The 15,273-nt window shown below is 46.3% G+C and overlaps 1 pseudogene across 1 annotated transcript in view; it reads left to right on the top strand.

The window, feature by feature from the left end:
- The window catches only part of LOC148141522 (putative G protein-coupled receptor 139), a 30,827-nt pseudogene extending 15,783 nt beyond the window's left edge, over positions 1–15,044 (top strand). The window contains exon 2 of the transcript XR_015752543.1: positions 14,137–15,044. The product of XR_015752543.1 is annotated as a putative G protein-coupled receptor 139 (transcript). The remainder of the gene's footprint in view (positions 1–14,136) is intronic.
- The last annotated feature ends 229 nt before the right edge of the window (positions 15,045–15,273 follow it).

The following is a 15,273-nucleotide window of genomic DNA, read 5'->3' as shown; positions in this document are numbered from 1 at the left end:
ATTTCCCCCCCGACGTGGTCGACGGTGCCCTCCACCGCATCTCCTCCACTTCCCGCTCCTCCGCCCTTGAGCCCCGCCCCTCCAACCGCCACCTGGACAGAACCCCACTGGTCCTCACCTACCACCCCACCAATCTCCATGTACAGCGCATCATCCGCCGTCACTTCCGCCACCTCCAAACAGACCCCAGCACCAAGGATATATTTCCCTCCCCTCCCCTATCAGCTTTCCGTAGAGACCACTCCCTCCGCGACTCCCTTGTCAGATCCACACCCCCCACCAACCCAACCTCCACTCCCGGCACCTTCCCTTGCAACCGCAGGAGGTGCAACACTTGCGCCCACACCTCCCCCCTCACTTCTCTCCAAGGCCCCAAAGGAAACTTCCATATCCGCCACAGATTCACCTGCACCTCCACCCACATCATCTACTGCATCCACTGCAGCCGGTGTGGCCTCCTCTATATTGGGGAGACAGGCCGCCTACTTGCGGAGCGATTCAGAGAGCACCTCTGGGCCACCCGGACGAACCAACCCAACCAACCTGTAGCACAGCATTTCAACTCCCCCTCCCACTCCACCGAGGATATGCAGGTCATTGGACTCATCCACCGCCAAACCACAACAACCCGACGGTCGGAGGAGGAGCGTCTTATCTTCCGACTGGGAACCCTCCAACCGCAGGGGATGAACTTGGACTTCACCAGTTTCTTCATCCCCCCTCCCCCCACCTTGTCTCAGCCGGATCCCTCCAGCCCGGCACCGCCTTCCTGACCTGCAGTCTTCTTCTTGACCTCTCTGCCTCCATCCTACTCCGACCTATCACCCTCACCTTGACCTCTTTCCACCTATCACATTTCCAACGCCCCTCCTCCAAGTCCCTCCTCCCTACCTTTTATCTTCTCCTGCTGAACACTCTCTGCTCATTCCTGAAGAAGGGCCTGTGCCCGAAACGTCGAATCTCCTGTTCCCTGGATGCTGCCTGACCTGCTGTGCTGTTCCAGCAATAAAGTTTCAGCTTTGATCTCCAGCATCTGCAGACCTCACTTTCTCCTCAACACTATCTCATTCACCCATCAACCCTGTGTATTCAGAGACCTTCACCGTCCCTTTCACCTATCACCCATGTTTTCACCGTCCTACACTGTACCATTCCACATTCACCCCTGTACTCACTGACCTGCACTGTCCCATTCACCCATCACCCTATACTCAATGAGTTACACTGTCCCATTCACCCTTCGCCCCTGCACTCACTGCGCTACACTGTCGCCTTCCCCCTGACCCCTGTATTTGCTGACCTACACTGTCCCATTCACCCATCACCCATAAACCTCCTGACCTTCATTGTCCCCTCCACCCATCACCCCATCACTCACTGATCTACACTGTCCCATTCATGCATCATCACTGTACTCACTGACCTACACTGTCCCATTTTCCCACACCTCTGTACTCACTGACCCTACACTGTCCCATTTTCCCACACCTCTGTACTCACTGACCCTACACTGTCCCATTCAGCCATCACCTCGGTACTCATTGATCTACACTGTCCTATTCACCCACACCTCTGTACTCACTGACCTACTCTGTCCGGTTCACCCATCAGTCCTGTTCTCACTAACCCACACTGTGCCGTTCACCCATCACTCCTGTACTCACTCATCTACACTGTCCTCTTCACCTATCACCCCTAAACCTCCTGACCTACACTGTCCCATTCAACCATCATCACTGTACTCACTGACCTGCACTGGCCCGCTTTACCATCACCCCCTGTACTCACTGACCTGCACTGCCCCGCTCAACCATCACCCCTGTACTCACTGACCCTACACTGTCCCATTCACCCATCACCCTCTCTACTCACTGACCCTACACTATCCCGTTCACCCATCACCCCTGTACTCACTGACTAGTACTGTATCCTCCAGAATTCACCCCTGTACTCACTGACCTGCACTGCCTCGCTCAACCATCCCCCTTGTACTCACTGACTTACACTGTCCTGTTTTCCCATCACCCCTGTATTCACTGACCTACACTGTCCCATTTTCCCACATCCCTGTAACTCACTGACCCTACACTGTCCCGTTCACCCATCACCCATGTATTCACTGACCTACACTATCCCATTCACCCAAACCCCTGTACTCACTGATCTACACTGTCCCATTCACCCATCACCCCTGTACTCACTGACCTACACTACCCCATTCACCCATCACCCCTGTACTCACTGACCTACACTATCCCATTTACCCAAACCCCTGTACTCACTGACCTACACTATCCCATTCACCCACACCTCTGTAATCACTGACCTACACTTTCTCATTCACCCATCACCCCTGCACTCACCGCGTTGCACTCTCCCGTTCACCCATCACCCCTGAACTCACTGACCTACACTGTCCATTCACCCATCACCCCAGTTCTCACTGACTTGCACCGTCCCATTTACCCATCACCCCAGTTCTCACTGACTTACACCGTCCCATTTACCCATTACCCATGCACTCACTGTGCTACACTGTCCCCTTCACATATCACCCCTGTACGCGCTAATCTACACCATTCCATTCACCCATTACACTGAACTCACTGATCTGAACTACCCCGCTCAACCAACATCACCTGTACTCACTGACCTGCACTGTCCCATTTTCCCACAGCCCTGTACTCACTGATCCTATACTGTCCCCGTCACCCATCACCCCTGTCCTCATTGTCCTACACTGTCCCATTCCCCATTCACCCCTGTACTCACTGGCTTGCATTGTCCCATTCCCCATTCACCCCTGTACTCACTGACCTACACTGTCCATTCACCCATCACCCCTGTACTCACTGACCTACACTGTCCATTCACCCATCACCCCTGTACTCACTGACCTACACTGTCCATTCACCCATCACCCCTGTACTCACTGACCTACACTGTCCATTCACCCATCACCCCAGTTCTCACTGACTTGCACCGTCCCATTTACCCATCACCCCAGTTCTCACTGACTTACACCGTCCCATTTACCCATTACCCATGCACTCACTGTGCTACACTGTCCCCTTCACATATCACCCCTGTAAGCGCTAACCTACACTATTCCATTCAACTATTACACTGAACTCACTGACCTGAACTACCCCGCTCAACCAACATCCCCTGTACTCACTGACCTGCACTGTCCCATTTTCCCACAGCCCTGTACTCACTGACTCTACACTGTCCCCGTCACCCATCACCCCTGTACTCACTAACCGACACTGTCCCCTTTACCCACCACCCCTGTATTCAGTGACCTACACTGGTCCCCTTCACCCATCACCCCTGTATTCAGTGACCTACAATGCCCCAATAACACGTCACCCGTAGACACTCACATAAACTGTCCCGTTCACCCATCACCCCTCTACTCCCTCGTATTGTCCCGTTCACCCATCACCCCTTTACTCCCTCACATCGATTGTCCCGTTCACCCATCACCCCTTTACTCCCTCACATTGTCCCGTTCACCCATCTCCCCTTTAATCACTCAGATCGATTATCCCCTTCACCCATCACCCATGTACTCACTGGCCTACACTGTCCCCTTCACCCATCATCCCATGGGGATGTGGGGCGGCATGGTGGCTCAGTGGTTGGCACTGCTGCCTCACAGCACCAGGATCCCAGGTTCGATTCCAGCTCGGGCAGCTGTCGGTGTGGAGTTGTCACATTCTCCCAGTGTCTGCGTAGGTTTCCTCCGGGTGCTTTGGTTTCCTCCCACAGTCCAAAGATGTGCAGGTCAGGTAAAATGGCCATGTTAAATTGCCCATAGTGTTAGATACATTAGTCAGAGGGAAATGGGTCTGAGTGTGGAAACAGGCCGAAGGGCCTGTTTCCACATTGTAGGGAATCTAATCTAATCATCATCCCTGTTCTCGCTAACCTACACTGATCCATTCAGCCATCACCCCTATACGCATTGACCTATACTGTCCTGTCCATGCATAACCCATGTATTCATTAATGTACACTGTTGCGGTTCTGTTCGCTGAGCTGGGAATTTGTGTTGCAGACGTTTCCTCCCCTGCCTAGGTGACATCCTCAGTGCTTGGGAGCCTCCTGTGAAGCGCTTCTGTGATCTTTCCTCCGGCATTTATAATGGTTTGTCTCTGCTGTTTCCAGTTGTCAGTTCCAGCTGTCCGTTGCAGTGGTCGGTATATTGGTTCCAGGTCAATGGGCTTATTGATTGAATCTGTGAATGAGTGCCATGCCTCTAGGAATTCCCTGGCTGTTCTCTGTTTGACTTGTCCTCTCATTGTAGTGGTGTCCCAGCCGAACTCATGTTGCTTGTCAGTCACAAGCTTGTTGCTTGTCACAAATTCCCAGCTTGGCAAACAGAACCACAACAACGAGCACCCGAGCTACAAATCTTCTCACAAACTTTGATTAACGTACACTGTCCCATTCACGCATCACCCTTGTACTCATTAACCTACACTCTCGGCACGGTGGCACTGTGGTTAGCACTGCTGCCTCACAGCGCCAGAGACCCGGGTTCAATTCCCGACTCAGACGACTGACTGTGTGGAGTTTGCACATTCTCCCCGTGTCTGCGTGGGTTTCCTCCGGGTGCTCCGGTTTCCTCCCACAGTCCAAAGATGTGCAGGGTCAGGTGAATTGGCCATGCTAAGTTGCCTGCAGTGTTAGGTAAGGGGTAGATGTAGGGATATGGGTGGGTTACGCTTCGGTGGGGCAGTGTGGACTTGTTGGGTCGAAGGGCCTGTTTCCACACTGTAAGTAATCTAATCTAATCTAATCTCTCCCAATCACTCATCACACCGTACTCACTGACCTACACTGTCCCGTTCACCTAGTACCCCCAAACTCACTAACCTACACTGTATCCTTCACACATCACCCCTGTACTCACTGACCGACACAATGTCACTCACGCATCAACCCTGTATTCAGAGACCTACAATGTCCCCTTCACCCATCACCCCTGTATTCATGGACCTACAGTGTCCCATTCACTCATCACCCCCATACTCACTAACCTACACTCTCGCCTTCACCCTGTACTGACTGATCTGCACTGTTCCACTTACCAATCATCCCTCTACTCACTGACTAATTCTGTGCCCTTCACCATTCACCCCTGTTCTCACTGACCCACACTGTCTTGTTCACCCATCACCTCTGTACTCACTTAATGGTACTGTGCCCTTCACCACTCACCCCTGTACTTACTGAACTATACTGACTTGTTCAACCATCATCCCTGTAATCACTGACCGACAGCATCCCATTCACCCATCACCCCTGTACTCACTGACCTGCACTGTCCCGTTCACCCATCACCCCTGTACTCACTGACCTGCACTGTCCCGTTCACCCATCACCCCTGTACTCACTGACCTGCACTGTCCCGTTCACCCATCTCCCCTGTACTCACTGACCTGCACTGTCCCGTTCACCCATCGCCCCTGTACTCACTGATCTGCACTGTCCCGTTCACCCATCACCCCTGTACTCACTGACCTGCACTGTCCCGTTCACCCATCGCCCCTACACTCACTGACCTACACTGTCCCCTTCACACATCACCCTTTAATCACTGACCAACACTATTCCAGTCACACATCAACCCTGTATTAAGAGACTTACACTTCCCCTTCACCCAACACCTCTGCACCCACTGACCTACACTGTACCCTTCACCTATCACCCCAGTCCTCACTGACATACACTGTTCTGGTCAAAATTACCCTGTACACTCTGACCTACGCTATCCCCTTCTCCCAACATGCCTATGAACACTGACCTACACTGTCCACTTCACTTATCACCACTGTCCTCACTGACCCACACTGTCCCATTCACCCATCACCTCTATACGTACTGATCTATACAGTCCCCTTCTCCCACATCCCTGTACCCAATGACCTGCACTGTCCCATTCACCCATTACCCTGTGCTCACTGACCTACACTGCCCCATTTGCCAATCAGCCGTGACTCACGACCTGCACCTGCTTCTGCTGCATTAACATGTCCATTTTAACTTTCTCCGTCCTGTTGCCCCCTCAATGCCGTTTCTCTTTGAATTAGTCTCATTTTCATCCCGTGCATTCCCTATATGCCTTTGATTTCTTCCCCCTTCAAGTCGGGTCCTTTTCTGTGTTTATAATGAGTGTGTTTCCCTCTGGGTTTCTCCCTGACCATGACTTTTGGTTCTATAGACGCAGTTGTGCCAATGTTGTAAATTTCAGATACTGCCCCGTGTGCCCTGTGTGGTGCCCCACGAAGGAGTGTCCTTTGACTTAAGCTTTTCCAGCAGCTTTGACTGACACATTTGAAACTTGGTCTGTGTTTGTCCGTAGAACATCTGTGTTAAATGCTGTCAGCAGAGCAGGTGTTGAGGAAACCCATGGAAGCATTGTTTGGAAACCGGTGTCTAATCAGCTGCTCAGGAGCTTTGAATGATTTGTTGATTGACACAGGATGTGAAAATAAACTAAAGGGAAGACAGTGTCCGAACGATGACATACATTTAAGCCCAACTTCACGACGCTTAGAAAACATTTCTTCTGCTCAAAATGAAGGACTCGAGAACAAGATGACCCACCTCTCGTTAACGAAGGCTGTCAATAACAGGATCAAATCAAAAACAAAGACTTTTTAAAGCAATAAAAATCGAAGTTTAGAATTGTTCATTTTAGGAACCAGCAGCGGTTGGCTGAAAAGCCTTACATGATGAAGAAAATTGGTTATGAATGTACATTGGCAAGCAATTTCAAAAAAAATTGCAAAAGATTCTCTGTGTGCATAAAGAGAGATAGAGAGGAACTCAAGTATATGTGGGACTGGGGACTTGAAAATGAGAAGCGGAAAATTACAGTTAGTTATTTGACTTTGATTCAGTTAATTATTTAATTTGGATTTTATATATATATATATATTCTAAACGCATATAAGCAAGGTCTGATTGGAGAAGAAAACTTGTAAACGTCTCTTTCTTTACAAGGGACTGCGTTTTGAACAAAGTACTGGATCTGAAGACACGATAGATCACTGGGACTTTACGACTTTGACCCATGGGTTTTAAGAGAAATTGCTGCAGAGACACTGGACGCCTTGGTTTAAACATTCTTGAGCTCACTGGATTCAAGAAGGATTCCAGACAATTGGAAAACTGATGAAGTGACTCCTCTGTTCAAGGATGGATGGGCACAGGAAGGAACATGCAGGCCAGTTAATTCGATAGCCAGTGCTGGGAAATTGCTTGAGTCCATTAATAAGAAAGAAATAGCATAATAAATCCTGAACATTATCAAGCAGATTCAATCCCGTGCTGTGAAAACAAAATCAAGTTTGACAGATTTGCTTGGTTTTCTGAGGATCAGAGAAGTGGAGCTGATGAAGAGGAACCAGTGGATGTTGTGTTCAGTATTTGGATTTCCATGAGATATTGGATAAAATATGAAATACAGCAAACAGTGATTGCTCAAAAGGGGAGATATCAGTTAAGACAGTAATATATGAGGAATGGATTTATAATTGACTAACAAATAGACAATAGAGTTGGGATTAATGGCTATTTTTTCAGGTTGGAAAGACGTGACTCAGTGGAGTATCAACATAATATGTCCTAGATCCTCAATTATTTACGGTTCATTTGTGGGCGGCATGGTGGCACAGTGGTTAGCACTGCTGCCTCACAGCGCCTGAGACCCGGGTTCAATTCCCACCTCAGGCGACTGACTGTGTGGAGTTTGCACGTTCTCCCCGTGTCTGCGTGGGTTTCCTCTGGGTGCTCCGGTTTCCTCCCACAGTCCAAAGATGTGCAGGTCAGGTGAATTGGCCATGCTAAATTGCCCGTAGTGTTAGGTAAGGGGTAAATGTAGGGGCATGGGTGGGTTGCGCTTCGGCGGGTCGGTGTGGACTTGTTGGGCCGAAGGGCCTGTTTCCACGCTGTAATGTAATCTAATCTAATCATATGAATAACTTGCAAGGGGGAGGATGCAATGTATTCATATTAGCTAATGATGCAAAAAATTAGTGATAGTGTATGGTGTGATGAGATCATAAACAATCTCAAATGGAATAGAGATAGATTGCCTCACTCTATGCACACTTTGCTGATGGAGCTCAGTGTCAGAAAAAAAGTGTGGTCATTTGGCCAGAGGAATCAAAATTCCTGTTTGTTATTTAAATGAAGAGATACTCCAAAAACAGTGGAGCACAAAGGGACGTGGGTATTCTTGTGCATGAAACTGAAAACTTTAGCATACAGGTACAGCAAGCAATTAAGACAGCAAATGGAATGTTGGCCTTTATTTTGAGGGGGCTGGATTTTTTTTATTTACAAGAGAAGTCTTGTTATGATTAGATTCCCTACAGTGTGGAAACAGGCCCAAAAAGCCCACACTGACGCTTCAAAGAGTAACCCACCCAGACACATTTCCTCTGACTAATGCACTTAACACTATGGGCAATTTAGCATGGCCAACTCACCTAACCTGCAGGTCTTTGGACTGTGGGAGGAAACCCACGCAGACGTGGAGACAATGTACAAACTCCACACAGACAGTCACCTTAGGCTGGAATCGAACCTGGGACCCTGGTTCTGTGAGGTAGCAGTACTCACTACTGAGCCACCCTGCCACCCATAATTGGAACAAATCTTTTCACAAACTTTGAACTGTAACACTATTGGTGAAACTATACCCAGAATACTGTGTGCAATTTTGATCCCAAACTTAAGACAGGATGTACAGTTGGGAGAGGATATTGGAGACAGTTTAATAAAGATTCACAAGGCTGATTCCTGGGACAAACATTTCAGTTCTTGAAGACATCAAGACATAGAGACACATAGTGCACAAAGAGCCAGTCCATAAATGTTTGGCATAATAATGGTCTTCTTCAAAATCATGATTCAGAGAAGACTTGAACGGTAGATGTTGGGAAGTAGCTTCTACTCGTGTTTGCATCTCGAATTAGGGGACTCATTTTTCAGTTAGTGGTCCCTGACACTTTAAGATGCGAAGGTACTTCTTCTCTCAGACATTATTGAATGCCTGGAATTCTCTACCCAGAGAATCATGGAGGCTAGTTCACTGGAAGCATCTAAAGAGGAGATGGATAGCATTTTGAAATACCATGGAGTTGTTGACAATGATAACCTGTCACAAAAGAAACACTGAGGTCTGTGGTAGGTCTACCTTGATCGTATTGAATGGTGTGAAAGGCTGAGGTGCTGAAAGGTCTCCTCCTGTTAACTGAAGGCCTCATTAGTCTTTAGCATGGGATTTTGTTTTCTGCCTATCTCCTCCCCGAGCTCAGTGTCAAGCTATGACTGAAGAGGCTATGTGAAGCATTTTGTGACATTTTCCTGTGTTGAAAGCATCATGTAAATACTAGTTATGGTTTCTCGTGGTAAATCAATGAATTTATCATTCTAAGATATAGAGATTTACATTATTCTGGGTTCAGTTCCTGAGCCTTCGTCTATCCTGATCTTTGTAGTCACACTCTTTTTCAGTCCAGAACATGCAGACACACTGCCCATTAATATCCCTAATGTCGCAGTTTTTCTGATGAGAAGTGATTTGTGTTTGACTGCCAGACAGAAATGCTGCTGCTCTGTCCTATACCACTGCCAGTAATCACTCAGTTGGTTAACTTTGTATCTCACACATTACTTTGCAGGTTTCGTCAATGGAATGTACAACAGGGAAATGGGCAATTTTTCCTCTTGGTCTGTGCTGCTGTTTATGTACCACATGATCCTCCTCCCATCCACGACATTGAAAACTGTCAGCATTTCCTATACTTTTATCTTTCATGCACTTGTAGAGCTTCCCTATGAAATGTGTCGAAACATTACAACACAGAAGAAGGCTATTCAGCCCTTTGTCTCTTTGTTGGCGATATACCTGTGAAATTTCCCTCCCCTGCTCCATGCAGTAACAACCTCAACTTTCTGGTCAATATGAAAAGACATTTTTGTGACACCCTCATTGTTTTTATTTATCATTGCCATTCATTGGAACCCCTACTTGTCCACAAATGGAAAACATCTTCTCTACAACTGCCTGGTCAATTCTCTCCATAATTTTAAAGTACATGTTCATTTGCTTCTCAGTTTTCTCTTTTCTGGAGCAATGTGCCTCAAACTGTCCAATCATTTGTGCAAAGTTAGAATCTCTCAGGTTTTAGTATCATTCTTAAAATCTTCTTTGGAATTCCAGTACTATCTTTCTTGCAATCCACAGACCAGACCGATGCGCAATGCTCCCAGTTTGGTCTGACCATTGGTAACATCACGGTGAATCTCCTCTGCACCCATTGCAGCATTATCACATTCTTTCTATAGCATGGTGGCCAGACCTGCACACACTACTCCAGCTCTGGCCTCACCAACAATCTGAACAGCTCAAAATAACCTCCCAATTCTGTTAATCGATGCCTTGAATAATAAAGCATCCTGTGTGTTCTTAATTATCTTTTTAAACTCTACTTTTGCTGTTGCCCCACCTCCATAACATTACCTGTCTCTCCATCTATCCTTGTGTCATCTGCAAGATTAGCAACAGTTTCTTCATCCAGATCGTCAATGTGCAACATGAACAGTTACGATTCCAACACTGTACTTTGTAATCCTGGAAGATATTGTTTTATTTCTCATCTCAGCATCCTCTATGCATGTCAATATCTTGCCCCGAACACCTTGTGGCATCTTATCAAAGGCCTTCTGGAACTCCAAATACATCACATCTGATGGCTTCCCTTTATCTAACTTGTTCGTTAACTCTTTGAAGAATTCTAACAGAATTATAAGGAATCACAGCTGTTTGATGAATTTATGCTGTCTGGGCCCTATTTTACCATCTACTTCCAAGTATTCTGCCATCCCGACCTTAATGATGGGTGTAAAATATAACCATTGACGGAGATCTGTCTAAACAGCCTCCCTCCTGCCTTTAACAGAGTGTTATATTAGACATTTCCCTATCTTCGCGCGCTCTCCCCCTTAGTATGTGTTTTATTCCTTGGAATGGATTTTTGTTGTGCTTCCTGAATTACTCCCAGAAACTCCAACCAGTGCTGCTCCACCACCTTTCCTGCTAGGCCACCCTTCCAAACAGCTCTGGCCAGCTCCTCACTCATGTCTTTGGAGCTACACTTAGTCAACTGTAAATTAGACCTGATTCTACCTTCTCACTCTCACACTGCAGGGTAACATGGATCATATTGTGGTCACTGCATCGAGGTTGACCTTTATCTTCAGCTCTGTCATCAAGTCTGCTTCATTGCACATCACAAAATTCAGAATTACCTGTTTGCTAATGGGCTCTACCACAAGTCCTGAAGAAGGGCTCATGCCGAAATGTCGATTCTCCTGCTCCTTGGATGCTGCCTGACCTGCTGCGCTTTTCCAGCAACACATTTTCAGCTCTACCACAAGTCCATTTGCTGATGGGCTCTGATCCAAAATAGCTTCTTGTATACATTCCACAAATTCCTTTTCTTGGATCCTCAGCCTACCTGATTTTCCCAAACTACCTGCACATTGAAGTCCCTCAGGGTTATTGTAATATTGCCTTTCTTACATGGCTTCTATATTTTCCAATTTGTTTTCTGCCTCACATCCCAACTACTGCTAGGAGTCCTGCACACACCTCCTACAGGGACATGATTTTTCCTTTACTGTTCCTCATCTCTGCCCAGACCAATTGTACACTTTCTGAACATATTCTTGCAATTGATTTAATTTCATCTCTTAATAACAAGATGTCCCTTCTTGCACTGCCTATCTGTCTGTCCTTTCAATGGAACATATATTCTCGGATATGTATTTGCCAGCCCTGATCCCCTTGTAGCTATGTTTCCGTAAAACTCACAACACTGTACCCAGCAATTTCAAATGAGCTACAAGCCGATTTACTTTGTTTTATGTACTGCATGCATTTTAAGTGCAACACTCAGTGTTGCGTTAACAGACCCCCTTCTGATACCTGCCCCTTATGTGCTGGGCCTGTAGTGGGATTACTGACCTGCTCCATACTCGCTCTCCTTTTACTTGTTCTGGAAACTTTAAAAACCTCTCCTGAGCCCTCCCCTATTTAACTAGCTTCTGGTCTTGTGACCACACAGTTGGACGTTACCGCTTGGATCCTGCTCGCTGAATGGTTCACGTGGACCCTATCCCAGTGGTGCAGTTCCTTCCTATCTTAATACTGCTGCCTGTGCCCCATGAAGCTGAACCTGTTTTTCCTGCCCTGCTCCTTCAGTTTATTTCTCCATATTGCCTACTTTCTACGTCAATTTGCACAAAGTTTGGGTAATAAGCCGGAGAGTATAGCACTTGAGGTCCTGCCCTTCAAGTTGGTTCCCACTTCCTGATATTCCCTGCACAAGACCACTTTTTATTTTATTTAATAATGAAACAAGGGTAGAGATGCTGACATTGAAATTGTTGTTCGATTCACTGATTCGCTTGATTTTTCTGCAAATGTTTCAACTCCCAACTGGATGACATCTTCAGTGCAATGTAGCTATTGGATGAAGCGCTGTTATTGTTGTTTATACGGCTCTGTCTGTCAGCAGATATAACCCCTGGGCAGATCATAACAACAGCACTTCATCCAGAGGCAACACAGCACTGAAGATGTCACCCAGTCGGGAGACGAAATGTTGGCAGGAAAATCAAGCAGCTCCGCGAACCGAGTAACACCTTCAACCACAACCCGAGCTACAAATATTCACAGAAACCTTAAATGGTTAAATACAATAGGATAAGTCAAATGAAATAACCATATCTCCTCATTGTTTTTGATTGCAATGTGTAAGATACTCTCAAAATAACATCAAAGTTTAAATATGATGCAATATATTGTTTGGAGAGTCTGTCATTGTGGAAATGGTTTGATGAAAACTGGTGTTGACATAACGTCCAAGTGTTGTCCAGTCAATGACAGGAGCCCAAGGAATTGAATGACTGTAACATGGAGCTCAGGGCACAATCAGATCAGCCCCAATCTTATTGACTAGTGGGATAGATTTGAAGGGCTGAAAGATCTCATAATGGACATTAATCAGATGTGATTCGTACAAAATTCAAATATGCTTCTTCCTCTTGTGTGTTACATACTGGAGGACTGACATTTTCTTGGACCTGGTAAATTGTTTGGAACTTTATGTGAATTCTCCAAAAAATTTCAAAAGTGACACTCTCGGAGCATTCTACAATTGATATTATTTGTGAACAGCTTGACATCAGTTAGTTAAAATAAAAGACAAGATCCCAAGGGAAGAAATCCTGTTCAAAGGGGAAGGAAACACTTTTGAAATCCCCTCAGGCAGTTAAAGCGGTGAATACATTTTCCCTGCATTTACATTTCTTCAAAACAGAGGATCAACCATAATTTAGACTAAAAGACAGAAGTTTTCAACCTCCATTGCCTTCAGGGAATGGGGAGAGAATCCTTCAGAACAGCAACGTTTTCACCTTCTGTATTAGGAACTGTAAAGAAATGACCTGTGTCTGCTCTTGGGTGATCGAGTGTGTAGGAATGTTCTAGACACACATCCATAAGAGCAGACGGTGTCTCTGTGTTTGGGGAGGGAGTACTTCTTTTGTGTTACGTCACACTTTTGTCAAAAATTCAAAACTCATCATATCAATATTTCAGCACTAATTATTTAGTAAATCTCTGATTACGTGCCGTGGGCGGCACAGTGGCACAGTGGTTAGCACTGCTGCCTCACAGCGCCAGAGATCCGGGTTCAATTCCCGCCTCAGGCGACTGACTGTGTGGAGTTTGCACATTTTCCCCGTGTCTGCGTGGGTTTCCTCCGGGTGCTCCGGTTTCCTCCCACAGTCCAAAGATGTGTGGGTCAGGTGAATTGGCCATGCTAAATTGCCCGTAGTGTTAGGTTTAAGGGGTAAATGTAGGGGTATGGGTGGGTTGCGCTTCGGCGGGTCGGTGTGGACTTGTTGGGCCGAAGGGCCTGTTTCCACACTGTAAGTAATCTAATCTAATCAATGACTCATTTGAAAATCTCACTGTGTCATCAATATAACTGGTAACTTTGCCTCCAAGTTGATGTATAATGTGTTTGTTTTCCTTCCTCACAGTTAATGCAGTGACGATCTAAGTCCTGCTTTATAAAGATTGTGGATTATCTCCATGTGTCAGTCGTTACCTGGGGGCCATGGCAGTGGCGGATCTACTGGTCATTATCCTCGACCTGATATTGAGGCATATTCCCATTGTTTTTCAGGAACAGTTTTATTTCCTACTGGACATCCCCGTGTGTAATATCCACGCCGTCCTGCTTTATGCAGCCACTGACTGCTCTGTCTGGTTCACCGTCACTTTCACCTTTGATCGATTTGTGGCCATTTGTTGCCAGAAGCTGAAAAGTAAATATTGCAGTGAGAAAACGGCGGCTGTGGTTCTGGGAGCAGTGACTGTGCTGAGCTGTTTAAAGAACATTTCCTGGTATTTTATGCTCACGGCTCGGTATTGGCTGGGAAACGACCCCTGGTTTTGTTCTGTAACAAACAATGTTTATCACTCTCCAGTCTGGGTCACAATCGAGTCCCTCCACCATATTCTAAACCCAGCTCTCCCATTTTTCGTGATTCTGCTGCTCAATGTTCTCACCGTCAGACACATTTTAGTGACCAGCAGAGCCCGCAGGAGACTCCGCGCTCACACCAATGGGGACATTCAGTGTGATACCGAAATGAAGAGTCGCAAAAAGTCCATCATTTTACTATTTGTGATTTCAGCCAATTTCATCCTGTTATGTTCAACATTAATGGTCTATTCTCTATGGCACCGGATGAATTATTTTGGATATGGCTCTGCTTATCTACATCTCTTTATGCAGGAATTAGGCTTCATGCTGCAGCTCCTCAGTTGCTGCACAAACACCGCGATTTATGCCATTACCCAGACTAAGTACAGGCAGCAGCTAAAGACTGTGCTGAAATATCCCTTTAATCAAATTCACCAATCAATCAAATTCAGTCATTAATCAATCTATCCAGGGTTTGCTCACTTCAATTCCATTTTTGCAGCAATGAAGCAGTCTTTCATGAAAATAACAGTGAATGTTGTGCTGTCTTGTCTTAAACATATACAACAGGTTGCAAAGACATATTTCAACATTACTTTCAACTCAGAGGCGACTGAAAAAAAGTCACCATCCACTGTCTGCACCTGTAGTTTCAATTTTTAAAGAATAAAAATTTTCACTAAATAAT

The sequence above is a fragment of the Chiloscyllium plagiosum genome, unplaced genomic scaffold (assembly GCF_037043375.1).
Source record: "Chiloscyllium plagiosum isolate Xiang-an unplaced genomic scaffold, Cpla_swu_hap1 HiC_scaffold_33, whole genome shotgun sequence".
In the NCBI taxonomy this organism is placed as follows: domain Eukaryota; kingdom Metazoa; phylum Chordata; class Chondrichthyes; order Orectolobiformes; family Hemiscylliidae; genus Chiloscyllium; species Chiloscyllium plagiosum.
The sequence above is the reverse complement of the archived record's forward strand: the minus strand, read 5'-3'. Positions and strand labels throughout refer to the sequence as shown.